The sequence below is a fragment of the Ahaetulla prasina genome, chromosome 1 (genome assembly GCF_028640845.1).
Source record: "Ahaetulla prasina isolate Xishuangbanna chromosome 1, ASM2864084v1, whole genome shotgun sequence".
Classification (NCBI taxonomy): domain Eukaryota; kingdom Metazoa; phylum Chordata; class Lepidosauria; order Squamata; family Colubridae; genus Ahaetulla; species Ahaetulla prasina.
In genome coordinates, this window is record NC_080539.1 from 197,801,752 (window position 1) to 197,815,524 (window position 13,773).

The 13,773-nt window shown below is 38.4% G+C and overlaps 1 protein-coding gene across 7 annotated transcripts in view; it reads left to right on the top strand.

Moving 5' to 3' along the window:
• Positions 1 to 255: 255 nt before the first annotated feature.
• Positions 256 to 13,773, top strand: part of RAPH1 (Ras association (RalGDS/AF-6) and pleckstrin homology domains 1) — a 79,335-nt gene continuing 65,817 nt past the window's right edge. For 4 of the 7 annotated variants that reach the window (XM_058186742.1, XM_058186732.1, XM_058186774.1 and 1 more), the window contains exon 1: positions 256 to 553. The gene's annotated coding sequence lies outside the window, so the exon portion shown is untranslated. Of the gene's footprint in view, positions 554 to 655; positions 760 to 13,773 lie in introns of those variants that run through there. The other 3 variants (XM_058186760.1, XM_058186751.1, XM_058186767.1) reach the window with 2 other exon arrangements.

Below are 13,773 nucleotides of genomic sequence, written 5' to 3' on the forward strand. Positions count from 1 at the left end.
TAGCCTTGAGATGCTGCTGGCTTGTGGCCGTGAGTCCGAAAGATCTCTATACATGCCCAGAGGGGCTTTTGTCTTCCCTTGAGCTTGGCCCAGGGTTTAGAAACAAGTCTTGGAGAGAAGCCGGCGGTGAGGGCGACAGGGCTTCGTTTGAATGGAGCTAGGCGGGAGCTGGCTGCTCTCCCTCCTGCAGCGGCGTGCAAGAGGAGGAGGAGGAGGAGGAGGGAGGCGCGGTGAAGCAGGCGAGGCCTGCGCGCCGGAAGTGAGCGCTGACTGCGGGGAGAGGAAAAATCCCGGCCGGCGGAGGGGCTCGCCGACGCTTGCGGTGGCTGCGGTCGCGCCGAGGGAGCGCGCGGCTGAGAGGCATCTCGCGCGGGGAGGAACCTTCGTCTGGCTCCGCTTCCAGAGCGAGCGAGAGCAGCGCAGCCACAGCGGGAAGGGAAGCGAAGGAAAGGGAGGCAAGCAAGCAGCCTGCTCCGCCACTCAAGCCAGCGACCGCCGGTAGCAACAAGGGCGTTAGGAGAGAAGGAGAAGGAGGAGCGCCGCCGCCGCCGCCGTGAGCACTCTCTTTCCTTCACCCGGGAAAAAGGAGGGGAGGGCAAGTCGAGTCGCCCCGTCTCCCCCATTTTCGCCTTCGGAGGCTTCGCGAAGGAGCGCCTGCCGTCTCCAGGCGGTTGAGCCCCGGGTGGGGTGACGAAAGCCGAGCTGGGTGGCTGAGCCGCTGCTTCGGACCGGAGAGGCTGCCTTAGGCGAGCAACTAAGGTGCCGGGTGAAAGCGGAGCCTGGGATCGGGCTCTTTTTTTCCCCCCCCTGCCTCGGAGATTGGGGGGTTGGGGGGGGGAAACACCCATTTTCTCCCGACGGGGCAGGGCTTACAAGCCCATTCATCCAGCTGAATCTCGGGAAAAGAATGCAAATGGCCCACTCCATTTCTCCCTGAAATTTTTTAAGAAATAACACAATTTCAAGAAACGCAGGAGCCAGGTCGAAGGCTGGTTGTCGTGCAGACTCTCTATTTGAGGAGTGGGTCGAAGAGCGTTGGGGTAGTTACTGCGCATGTGCTTATGGAAATAGAATCCCTTAACCACCCATAGAAGAGATACTATACTGGGGAGGGGGGGTGTTGTTAATTATGCCTTCATGAGCAGGAAGGGATAGGCTTGAGGGAAAGAAGCCTTACGTCCTTTTCTCGTTTATGAGTGCATTAAACCACTGCCTGTGGATCCATCTTCTCCCCTTTCACGCCTTCCTTCAGGGAGCAGTTAACGTTTAATGGGTTTGCCTAGTCTCTGTTTGGGCCTCCTCTTGTCTGAAATCTCTTCCAGTGGCATTCATAGTGATAGCTGTCAAACAAGCAGAGAGGGATTCAACCGGAATAATCGAAAAGCAAATGCCACTTGCAAAAGGGTTTGTCCAGCACTGAGGCAGAAAAAAAAATTGTTACAGTGCTGAGATACAGAGATGTTGCTGCTTCCAATGAGACTCCACCCTGTGGAACTTGAATGAATATAGTTTTCATCCCCAGCTTCCAATAAACATGTAAATTTGTGTGGTATTATTCAGGAATCCAACACTGGTTAAGTGATAAAAGTTAATAAGAGTTGATTGCTATGCACCATGCCTTTTAGAATGCCTTCAAAAAGCTGTTTTTAGAAATGATGTTAGGCTAGGTCACTGAAATATCTTGAAATTGTAGCTACCCTGTTTTCCCCAAAATAAGACATCCCCTGATAATAAGCCCAATTGGGCTTTTGAGCACATGGCAATAAAGCCAAGCACTTATTTCAGGGTTCAAAAACATATAAAGCAGGGTCTTATTTTCAGGGAAACACGGTAGTTACCAGTACTTTCATTAAAGCATTTTCATTAAAGCTGAGATGTTATTGACTAGCGAAAATTGCTGGTAGTGATAGAGAAACAGATTGTTATCTCTTAATATTTGACCTTGGCAGTGATGATTTTTGCAGTAATATAGTAATGTTGGCATGTGCAAAAAGGAATAAAATGAAGTTTTTAGGTAAGTTTAATTTAGAACAGTTTCTTGAATGCAGTTGAGTAACCTAACTTCCATAAGCCTGTAAAATAAATTGACATTTTTAAAAAACTGCTCAGTTTCCTAACAGTTTTTCTTGGTCAATGGAGCTGAAATTAATACACAAATGAAGGCAAATATACATGTCCCAGGATAATGTTGCAGAATCCAATCTGGGTCAGTCACTCGGTTGGACCCAGATTGGATTCCGCAAAATTTAATGCAGATTTATTACAGGACAATTATTAGAATAGAATAGGAAAGTAGCAGAGAAAAATCCTCAAAAATAAGACTACTAGTTGCAGCAGTAGTGTACGCAGTTAAAAGGGAAAATTAAACATTTTTGGCTGGGGCTGAAAAATAGCGCCATTGGCTTGTCTCAGTTTGATATTGCATATAGCCAAGAGTTATGAATGCAGAGGCTTTAATGATTATCTCAGGTAGAAAAATATGGGAAGAGGTAGTACATGAAACATTGCTATGAAGGCTAGCACTAACATTTTGATTTTGGATGCGAGATAACCATATTTTTCCAAAAGGAAGATCCTGGATTTATTTACTCTCCTACAAAAGGCAATATAATCTGCCTTTATTGTCACAATGTCAACAAATCTTAAGATGATACTTCTATTTTAAAATTATCATAAAATAATATTTAGGAGTATGTGTGAACCAGGTTTCCTTTCAGTAAATACTAGACAATCTATGTATGACCTGTTGGGTCATCCTGTGATGTGGCATAATTGGGCTGGCTTTCTTTTTAACCTGAATGCTGGATGTTCATCATCTCAAGAGTATGCCATATGACCATGGGACACTGCTATGGCCAGAAACGTGGGAATAAACTGTTCCAATCATGGTGGAAATTTCAATTTCATAAGAATAATGGGCCCTGGGATCTTTTATGCATTCTTTAAATAAGGGGATTTGAAGTACATTATATCAAAACTTGTTGTGATATAATATACCAGGAGTAGGGAGCAACTTCTGACTTCCTGTTGGTTTCCCCATTGATTTTGCTTATGGGAAACTCAACTGGCATTAAAAAATCAGTCGTGATCACAGCTGATCAGGGTAGTACTGCAGTAGCTACAAGTTTGCCAATACAACTGATCTGAAGATCCTTGAAATTTCAGTTCATTAGAAATAAAGGGTCCCAAAGTTTGTATGCATTCTTTAAATTAGCACATTTGAGGTATCTTGATTCAAAAAATGCTGCCCTATGATGCACCATTCCTGTTAATTAAAGGTTACAAACAGACAAATAGAGTTTAGTGGTATATAGATAGTTATTAAAACTCAGTTGCAGACACGGAATAACATTTTTAGGCCATCTTCAAGGGCAACGCTACACATAATGTGTTGTGGCCATTTAAATGAGAAATTAGAGATCACTATCATGGATAACAAACTGTTTCCCTCTAGGAAAGGTTGTAGCTAGTGACCAGTCCAAGTTGTTAAAGTCAGTCTATGCTACAGAAGACACTTCCACAACAGGCTGAACATCTATCTATATTGATTGATGAACCACCAGTACCAATATTACAATCTTGTTTGGATAAAGTTTAGTTTATCAATCTTCAGGTCCATGTAATATCATGATGATCAGGAACTTCCATTGCCTCATCAGGAATTTCTAAAAAAAAGAGAAACTGCTAGCACTGTATTTTAGATTGTTGAACAACTGCACTTTCAATAGCTGTTTAATATGTGATAGAGCTCTGCAGAGCCCCAAAGAATAAATACCATAAGCTTGATCAGAAGTTCCCAAGTATGAGACAAGCCTCACAAAGCAATATTTTCATTGGACAATGAAAGGGTACCATGGCTGAAAATATTGAAAGCTGTTGAAATACCAAGGGAATTTAAGAGGATTGCATTCACCAATCCCATATGATGATGAACACAGATGTGTTTTCAAAACTGTGCCTAAACATTAGTTGAAATGTATTGGGGAAATCTATTAATTTTAGATGTCTCAGTATTTTAAATGGTATTTGTTAAAAAGTAGTGAAATACAAAATAATTTTTTAACATAAAATAGTGAATTAACAGACGCAGAGCTTGTTGATCGAAAGGTTGGCAGTTCAGCGGTTCGAATCCCTAGTGCTGCCGTGTAATGGGATGAACTCCCGTTACTTGTCCCAGCTTCTGCCAACTTAGCAGTTCGAAAGCATGTAAAAAATGCGATTAGAAAAAATAGGGACCACCTTTGGTGGGAAGGTAACAGCGTTCCATGCACCTTTGGCATTGAGTCATGCCAGCCACAAGACCACAGAGACGTCTTCGGACAGTGCTGGCTCTTCGGCTTTGAAATGGAGATGAGCACTGCCCCCTAGAGTCAGGAATGACTAGCACATATGTGCGAGGGGAACCTTTACCTTTAGTGAATTAACAATAAAGGAAAAAAGCTTTTAAATATGTTACAGTAATTGAGCTAAACACAATAATATAATAATAGAAGGAACAATCCATTTGATAAATATAAATACCTATGTTACCCTCCCTATTTTGGCTAAGATCAACTGTAGTCTGGATGTAATCACTTACGAATCTTGCCAAATCCATGATAAAATTAACTTTAGACTTGAATATCCATAATCACAGTCATGTATAGTTTGGTTGTATTGAATATCTTAAGTCAATATTAAAACTATACTTAAGGCCAACTTGAAAGTTTTAGAAATGTATAAAATCTCAAAATCTCTTAATCATTCAAATATGTTACAGAAAGCAGATTGGAAGAAAGCTACTTAGTATTGGGCACATGATAAAATTAAGAATTCAAAAGGTTATGTTTTTTATCTAGTTTGATAAATGATTTATATGATTCTTTATTGTCTGCAGAGTTACCTTTCCTTTTCCTCTTAATGTTCAAATTTAAATCTTGTAATCATACAGTGGAAAATGGATAGTGGGATTCAATTCATTATTGTGTGGAGGGATATACTGTATAGTATCATAGAATCATAGGTTGGGAAGGTACCCTAGAGGTCTTCTAGTTCAACCGCCTTGCCCAAAGCAGGAGACCTTATTCCATCACAGACAAATGGCTGTCCAAGCTTTTCTTGAAGATCTCCAATGATCGAGCACTCATAACTATGTATATGTGACAAATACTATATTAACTGGTGTTCAATTTTAGCCCTCTACTTGCTGAAAAAAGTCTATATAAATGAAGGATGAAGGATAAGAATGTGGAAAATGCTGAATCAGAATCTAGTATCTCAAATGTGTTTTTTCCCCTCTCTCCAGGAACAGCCAACAATATTGGCTGTTAATGTGCATATTTTGGCTTTGCATGCAGTATAGCGCATTAATGGTTTTGCTTGCTTTGCTTATCTTGCCAAATTGGTTCCAAACAGATATTCCAAGAAAAGAACAGTAAGGAATGCTTCCATTTTTTAAGCATGTAAGTAGGGCTGAGCAGGACTACATTCCAATGTATACATTATTTGGTAACAAGATGTAAATTCTACTGAATACACATGCATAGGATCAGACTACAAATATATCTATTTCTTGTGATATTTTAAAATATTTAGGAAAGCACACAAATATTAGTTAATTTTATATTTTGATAATTGATAAGAATACATGTCTTTCTGTTCTATTAATATGTACCTAAAGAAACTAGGTATAGTGTTTATACCATCAATTAACATAATATTTATGCTAAGTTGGCTATATCTAGTGTGCAGGATAGTGATCTGTATGTGATGCAAACAAGTGGAGTGAGTGGCAAGGGATCAGAATGTTACTTGAAATGGGCTGAATTGTGAGAGGTCAGAATGTTAGTCAAAGTGAGACAACCCGAGACCATTGGATCATTGCTTAAACATGTTTCCTTAGCTAAACAGAAAAGCAGAATAACCAAGGGCAGGCAAGAAAGCAGTGGGAGCTGGACTGACTTCTTGCCAGCTTTCCCATTCCCTTTCCTTGTAGGAAGCCAGCAGGGAGTGTTCAGTCATGTGACTGCAGCAAGGTGGTGATGTGGCAGCACTGGAGTGGCCACAACTTTGCCAATTTCAATCCCACAGAAGTCATGGGTTCCATATTTGGGAACCATTCTTTAATTTAGCCCATTTGAGGTATGCCAGTTCAAAAAAAAAAAAAAGACGGTTGCTCTATGACGTACCATTTCATCCAATTGAAGGTTACGTTACAGTCAAACACAAGAATTCTAGTAGAATATAAATAGGGTGAATGGTGAGAGATCACAATGTTAGTCACATTTGGTTTCAAGGGATTCTACAAAGCAAGAGCTGAAGCTCGGAGGAAAGGGAGCGGAGATAAATAAAATTGCCTTACTCTCAGATACTGGCTATTTGCTGTAATTTCCAGTGTTTTCTAAGCTTCTGTCATTAGAAGTAGAGTTGTGACCAGATGGATTTGCATCCAGGAGATCTTCTGATAGATCTAGAATTTGATACTAATAATCTAGAAGAAATTAGTTTTTCTTTAAAGAAAAAGATAAATATGGAAATTGTAAGATAAATATGGAAAGCAAATCCCTTCCTGGTCCACCTGCATTTCTTGGAAGACTTGAACAACTTGTAAATATCAGTCCAGAAATATGACTTTATTATTGATTTTTTAAAAGATCTTGAAATCAGACACTTGCCTTCTTTTGTTCTCCATTCTCTCTTTTTTATTTTTGGTATGTGAAAAGATTCTAACTGATGTTCCCATGCTCTCATCATTACTTTCTTACATTCCCACCACCCTTGAAAGGCACAGCATTCTTCAGCCTTAGGGGCTTCCTGTACATTGGATTTCTCAGGCACAGAATCTGAACTTAGATGTCACTTCCAGTGCATATTATACATTGCATCCAAACATTATTCTTACTAAGTCAAAACATTAAGTTAATACGCATTTTTGTTAGTAACATGTCATAAACTTTGTATCAGTTAACACAAGGATATTGGTTGATTAATTTCTTTGTCCTGTGTAGATTTCGGGAGAAATTGCATTTGTTCTGTCAGTTATTTTGAATCATGAATTTGAATGGTTCTTCGCCATTGGATTATTAAGAATGATTTGCTTATTTTTACTTGTTGTTACAATTTCAGAGTATTCTCCCATATACATTCCCTGGCATAAAATAAGTTTTTCACATCTGTGGAAACCCATAAATATTGTAGGAACTCTGTATATTCCTTCTGTTATATCTTTCAGTAGGACTGTGGAGATTTCTGTTTTATTTTGTTGGTGTCAATTTTTCTTCCAGAAAACCACCTTAAATTCCTGTTGTCTCTTAAAGTATATGGTAGGGACCAATGGATTGTTCTGTATTGTCCTCTCTGTAGTCAGGGAGAGCAATCTAACTTCAGTAAGGGGAAACCATTGCCATAAATCCCCTGGGAATCTGAGGCTCCTTTGTCTCAGAAAGGGCAACAGTGAAAGAACAGAGGTTTTAGTTGTACAAAGAAAGGCCAAAGGGCAAAGACCATATATGTTCTTCAGCCAGTGCTATCCCACCTCTGGTTGTACACCCAGCAGGGGAAGAACTTTTTTATGTATTTATTTTATTTAATTTTATCAATTAAAATTAATTAAATTAATTAAAATTAACTTACTACTACCTTTCTGAAATGTTGGATAAATCATTACATTCTGATGGACTCACAGTGGCCTTCAATTTTACTGTACCACAGCACTCCAAAGTGAATGATAGAATGCTCTGCAATTTGAAAAATCTCATTATTTTTGGTTTCCTATTAAACTATGTCCTCACTCAGGACTTTCTGCTTATGTGGCAAAAAGTTTGTTTGGAGTTATTTTGCTATACAGTTTTAAAAATTAATTTGGTCTTGCTTATGATTTTTCTCCCATTTTGTTTCTCTCTTCAATTTTTTTTTTGTACCAAATTAGTATTCTGTGGAACTTTCCAAGAGCCAGTTTCCATGGAATGTAGAAAGCAGCTGTGCAAAGCAAAATGTATAAAAGTTGTGTATCACTTTGAAAGAAAGTACACTTCTCTCTTCTGTTTTATGGCTATGGTGCAAATCCACACTGTATTATCTCCTACTTATACAAGTTTTGATTCTTTCATTATCATAGTGGCCCAGAATACATTTATCACCCAGTTCCCTGTTACTAACAAAATAGATTATGGCTGGTAACAGTTGGTCCAAAATCTCAAGAGGGTATCAGGGTCTCTTCTACAATTTTCAACATGAATTCATCAACAAATAGATGCTGTAGGAATATTTGTATATTAAAAGAAAACATGAACAAATTATTTAAATGGCATCAGTGGTGAGTTGCTACCGGTTCTCCACAGTTCGCAAGAACCGGTAGTAAACATTTTGAGTAGTTCAGAGAACCAGTAAAAATTCTGACTGGCCCCGTCCACAATCTATTGCTGCCTCCCGACTCCCAGCTGATCGGCTAGAAGGAAAAAACTCAGGGCTCACTTGACAAAGAAGAAGAAAAAAAAATGCAAGACACCGTCGCTTTAAATTGAGAAGCCAAGAAGCCTCCCAACTGATCGGCTACAATGAAAAAATCAGGACTCGCTTCTCAGCCAGGATATCGCTTGGCAAAGAAGCGGGGGATGGGGGGGAACGCTGTCGCTTTAAATTGACAGAGCTGGAAGCTCCTTTCTGGATCAGCTGAACAACAAATTGGATAAGTGAAGGAATTCTTATATGGTTCAAAGTTTTTGAAGTTTTGGGGTTTGTGCAACATGAGGCTTTGTGTTTCTAAAAATGTTTGGGCAATTTCCATTGTGAAGTATCCTGTCTTGAATGAGTTTTCTGCCTGCTTGTAAATGGAACCGAACTTCCGGCTTTCACCTCTAAGCACCGGTAGCTGTTTTCTGCTTACAAAGTTTTCTTTATGCAGCTGGCAGGAATGTGGAATTCCAGGCAGGTTCCTTGTTAACAGCTTAATTATTTCTTAATTATCTAGTAATATTTTATTTGGGAAATGAAGAAGGGGGAGTTTGTTGAAAACTTCTTCAGCTTCAATCACAACAATACAAGAGCAAACAATAGATTTAAACTTAATGTTAACCGCTTCAATCTTGACTCTGTGGTCTCTTCTCAAAATCCCAAAATCTTTAACCAAAAACGATCTACTATTGACCTCACCCCATTCCTAAGAGGTCTATAAGGGGCGTGCATAAGAGCAAAAACGTGCCTACCGTTCCCTGTCCTATTGTTCCTCTTCATTATATCCAATTAATATAGTTATTACATATTTATGCTCATATATATGCTTATACATTATATAGTTATTTCATGTTAATGCTTATATATACTGTTATGACAAAATAAATAAAATAAAAATAAAAGTTATGACAAAATAAATAAAATAAAATAAAAAAGTTAATTCCTTCCCAGAACAGATTAGTGGGGTGGGGAGGGAATGGGGATTTTGAAGTAACCTTCCCCTGGAGTGGGGAAAGAATGGGGATTTTAGGCTTGCTGTCAAACATCAGTCATAATACTAATGACTGTTTTGAACAATATGCAGGTTGTATTACATGAATGGCTATTTTATATGTGAAATTATGACTGAAACCTATATAGGTTCACACTGTCAGGAAGTTTGTCCTTAGTTTTAGGTTGCTTCTCTCTTTGTTGAGTTTCTATCCATTGCTTGTTTTGCTTTCTGGTGCTTTGGAAAATACTTTGCCCGCCCCCCCCTTCTTTCTAGCAGCCCCTTAAAACCCGTTGCCTATCACACTCTTGGGCAAAGCATGAGCCATTTCCTCCTTTCAGTGGTCCATGAAAGTGCATCTATAGCAGAGGTCTCTAACCTTGGCCACTTTAAGACAGCAAAGGCTGAGGAATTCTGGGAATTGAAGTCCACAAGTCTTAAAGTGCCCAAGTTTGGAGACCCCTGATCTACAGTATGTAGATAATAAAGTTGAAAAAAAGGTGAACAACATTTTTGCAGAACTATAGATACGTTGAGGCTGGGTGTGACAAGGAATGTCTGGGAGGGGAGGGTCCAGGCAAGGTACTCCTTGACGTGAGTGACATTAAGTTGGCCACGCCTACCCAGTCACATGACCATCAAGCCACACCCACTGTCACATACCATCAAGCCACACCCACAAAATAAGCCACGCCCACAGAACCGGTAGTTAAAAAATTTAGAACCCATCCCTGAATGGCATCATATGATCTTGTATATTTTTCTTTAACACATACAGTCTTTATTGCTTTTCTTTTTCAATGCTACTCCTCAACTCTTTCTTTTACAGTGTCTGTTCAAACTTAATGTTGAAGCTTATCTGCAGTACTATTTACCTTTTTGCATTACGTTAGCGCCTAATTTCTTTGAAATATAGCTTGGATTGAATATATAGGAAAGAGGTTTTTCTTTTAATAGTAAAATGCTTTTAAAATGTTCATATTTATTTCAGGTAGCATTATTCACTTAATAAGATGCAAAACAGAAATATTACTGGTTCTTTAATTCATTGCTTCTTTATATTATTCCTATATTTACAGAGAAGTAAGTCAGATAAATTCTCCTTCTAGCTAAGCCATTAATTGGTATTCTAGAAATATAGCTGTGTGCGCTGACATAGCTATGGTTCTACTGTATATATGGGTAAATAAAATCCTCTTAAGATGCCTTCCAAAATAAGTTATTTTGTAATAATTACAATATTACTTAAAGCATTAAAATTTGTATAAACATTTTCTAATCTGTAGAACAATAAAGTGGAATTTATAAGTACTTTGGGAATATCAATGCCCATTATTTCAGCTTACTTCAGGCACTTAAAATCATATTGGGTATAAATGTTGTAGGCATGTGAGAATGACCTTGAGAGACAGGTTGGACCTCAGGCAGTTTAGCTCACAAAAGGAATTTGGACAACATGGCAAATGTCTCAGAGGAGACCTTCCCTCGCTTATTGTTCTGTAAAATCAAAGGGAGAAAAGCTACTTTCAGACTTGCAATAGCCATCAAATGTAGCCTTATAATAAAGTAGAATTAGTTCATCTGTTTGTGCTTCCTATCTGGATTACCTAAATAGGTTGATAGATGTATAGAAATGGTTGAGAGAAGAGGAATACCTTTGCATGATGCTGAAAACTGATACAGCAATAACCAGACTTGACTCTGTGTGAGAACGTATTCTATAAGTGTTTTTTTATAACTCAAAGGACCAACTCCACTATAGTTCCCTTACTCTTACTTGGGAAGGGCATCTAGAGGAGATAGTTTTCAGTTAGGTCAGACTGGATATCTGATGGGAGATAGTCACAGGAAGAGCACAACTATCAGTCTTGAGTTGTTAATCTTGTGCATCTGTTTGACCTAGCCAAAGTTCACAAACAATTGTCAAAGGTTTTCCATGTATTGTACATTGCATTAGTCTAGCAAAGAGGTTACCAGGAGTGAAAAGTCACTCCTAGTCCTGAGAGCATCTCCAGTGTGAACCATGTGAATCTCATTCACCTGGATAGATTTATTCATCAGTACTGTCTTTGCTTTTGCTGAAGTCCTTGCTTAATGCAACATGTTGCTACAGCATCCTTAATACCTAGTCTTTCAGTCTTTATTAAATGCCTCCAGCACTTCCCAGCAGTGTGTTCTACTAAAGAAGCAGGATAGGTAATCTTTGATTAATGATGGTAATTGGGATCAGAATTTGTGTCTAAGCAATGCAGTCATATATTACAACTTCACATGATTTCATCAATTAGCAATGGAAATCCCAATGGTTCCCATTGCCAGTGTTAAGCAAAGACCTCACATAACCACGATATGCAAGTTCTTGCTGACTTCCAATAAGTAAAATCAATGGGGAAGCCATTGCAGGAAGCTGCAAGTCTGGCGCATAAGTGCTGCGGAATGGGATGATTTCCTCTCCTATTCGTTTTTTTTTTTTTTTAACTTAAAAGCAAAATTCAACTTGTTGGTGGTCTTGATCTACTGCTGACATCATCTTGAATTCTGTCATCAGTTGGCTACTCCTTCCAGCTTTTGTATCACCTGCAAATGTTAAAAGCAGTCTCACTGCTCCATCAGCAAAACACTGAATAGCTTATAGTGTCAGGCCTGGAAGTCATCTTTTGCATTGGGCCTTCAGGCCTGCCACATTTACTACTGTGGGAAATTGGGAGGTGGGATTGTATGGAGCATGAGTGATATATAGTCATAATAACATTCCTTTCTCAGAGAATCAAGGACATCTTGCCCTGCATCTGGAGGGCTGGAACTGGGAGACATCTCCAGTTGGGACGGTGTTTCGATTGGACCATGTGATGGACAGTGGGTGCTGGGCTGGGACTTGGACTTTCCTTTGGGTGGGAAAACCTGGAAGCTTTCAGATTCGGGTTTTCCCAGATGTGCCAATAATGACATCTCTAATAAAATGGAACTTTGAGGAACTTCAAGCCTCGGAGTTTTCTTTCATTGGGGGTGTTATTTGGAACCCTGATATAGAGTCCAGCACACATAGCTCTGCAAAATTTTATTTGATGCTTAATGGATATTCTCTGAAAACATTTACCAGAAATTAACAAACATTTACCAGAAAACATTTACCAGAAATCCAACTCATATTGTACATCATGTCAGTAATGAAGACAATCATGAAAGAACTTACCCAATGCTTTACAGAAATTGAGCTATGCTGTATCTGTGACACTTATGATACACCAATATTCTAGTTAACACATGACAAATTTATCCTGTTTTCAAATGTTCGCCAAATAATTCAAAATATAATTGCATGCTAATTAATTTGATCAGTAAAATGTTAACTTCTTAACTGTAAATTGTTAAAGTAGATAATTTATGTGATTAAAATGTATATAACTTATGTTGTTATTGTAAAAACTATTGAATAAGTGCAACCGTACCCTGGTGCTGCAACTCTAGGTATCCTTTATAAATCACAGCATAGACAATTTTTCTACTAGGATATTCTTGTAGAAAAAGAAATAAATTCACTGCAGTTGCCCTAAGGATGCCTAGACAAAGGGAGCAATAAAATTTGAAATGTCCTTACTACTTTTTAAATGTGTTATTTCATTTCCCATATTAACTTTCAAAAATTCAGTCAATCTAACTTGGCTCTAAGTAATTCTTAGTTGAATTTATAGTTGAGAAAATAATTGATACTCATTTGAAATTCAAATGGAAGCTTTACTTTATTAATATTATCTGTCAAATATGTTTACATTGCTGTGGTATTGGTGCCACCAGTTGAAAATAAAACATCTGGGTTTCTTGTAATTTCTTCAAAGTAAATAGTAGTGGTGGTAAAACTGATTTGTGAAAGCACTTTCACAAATTTTTTGAATTATGTTGCTATATTCTGGGGGCCTTAATAATGAGATAAATATTATTGAAATTCAATGCCAATCTTCTGCTGACAAAATTACATATGCCAGCAAAACAAGCACTGTAATAATTCTTTCCTACAGAAATTATGATCGTTATAGGGAGATCTTTCTCCTGTGAATCCACTAGTGGATGACTGGCAGTGAATTCTATATTTAATCATACTTAGTCAAAATAAGCAAGACTGAAATTATGCTGTAGAACAAGTCTGGATCAAATCCAATGTATCTCCTGTTTTTACTTGTTTTGCAATAGTGATTGTCAATACCGATGATGTTCAAGTGATGCTCCAGATGTTTTGGGATTGCACCCAAGGGATCTATTACTATAGATAGGAACTATCTTTGCTTTCTTTTGCCACAATCATTCTACATCTATTTGGAAATATTTCTATTTTGCTATTTTCCCCAGTTCTTTTT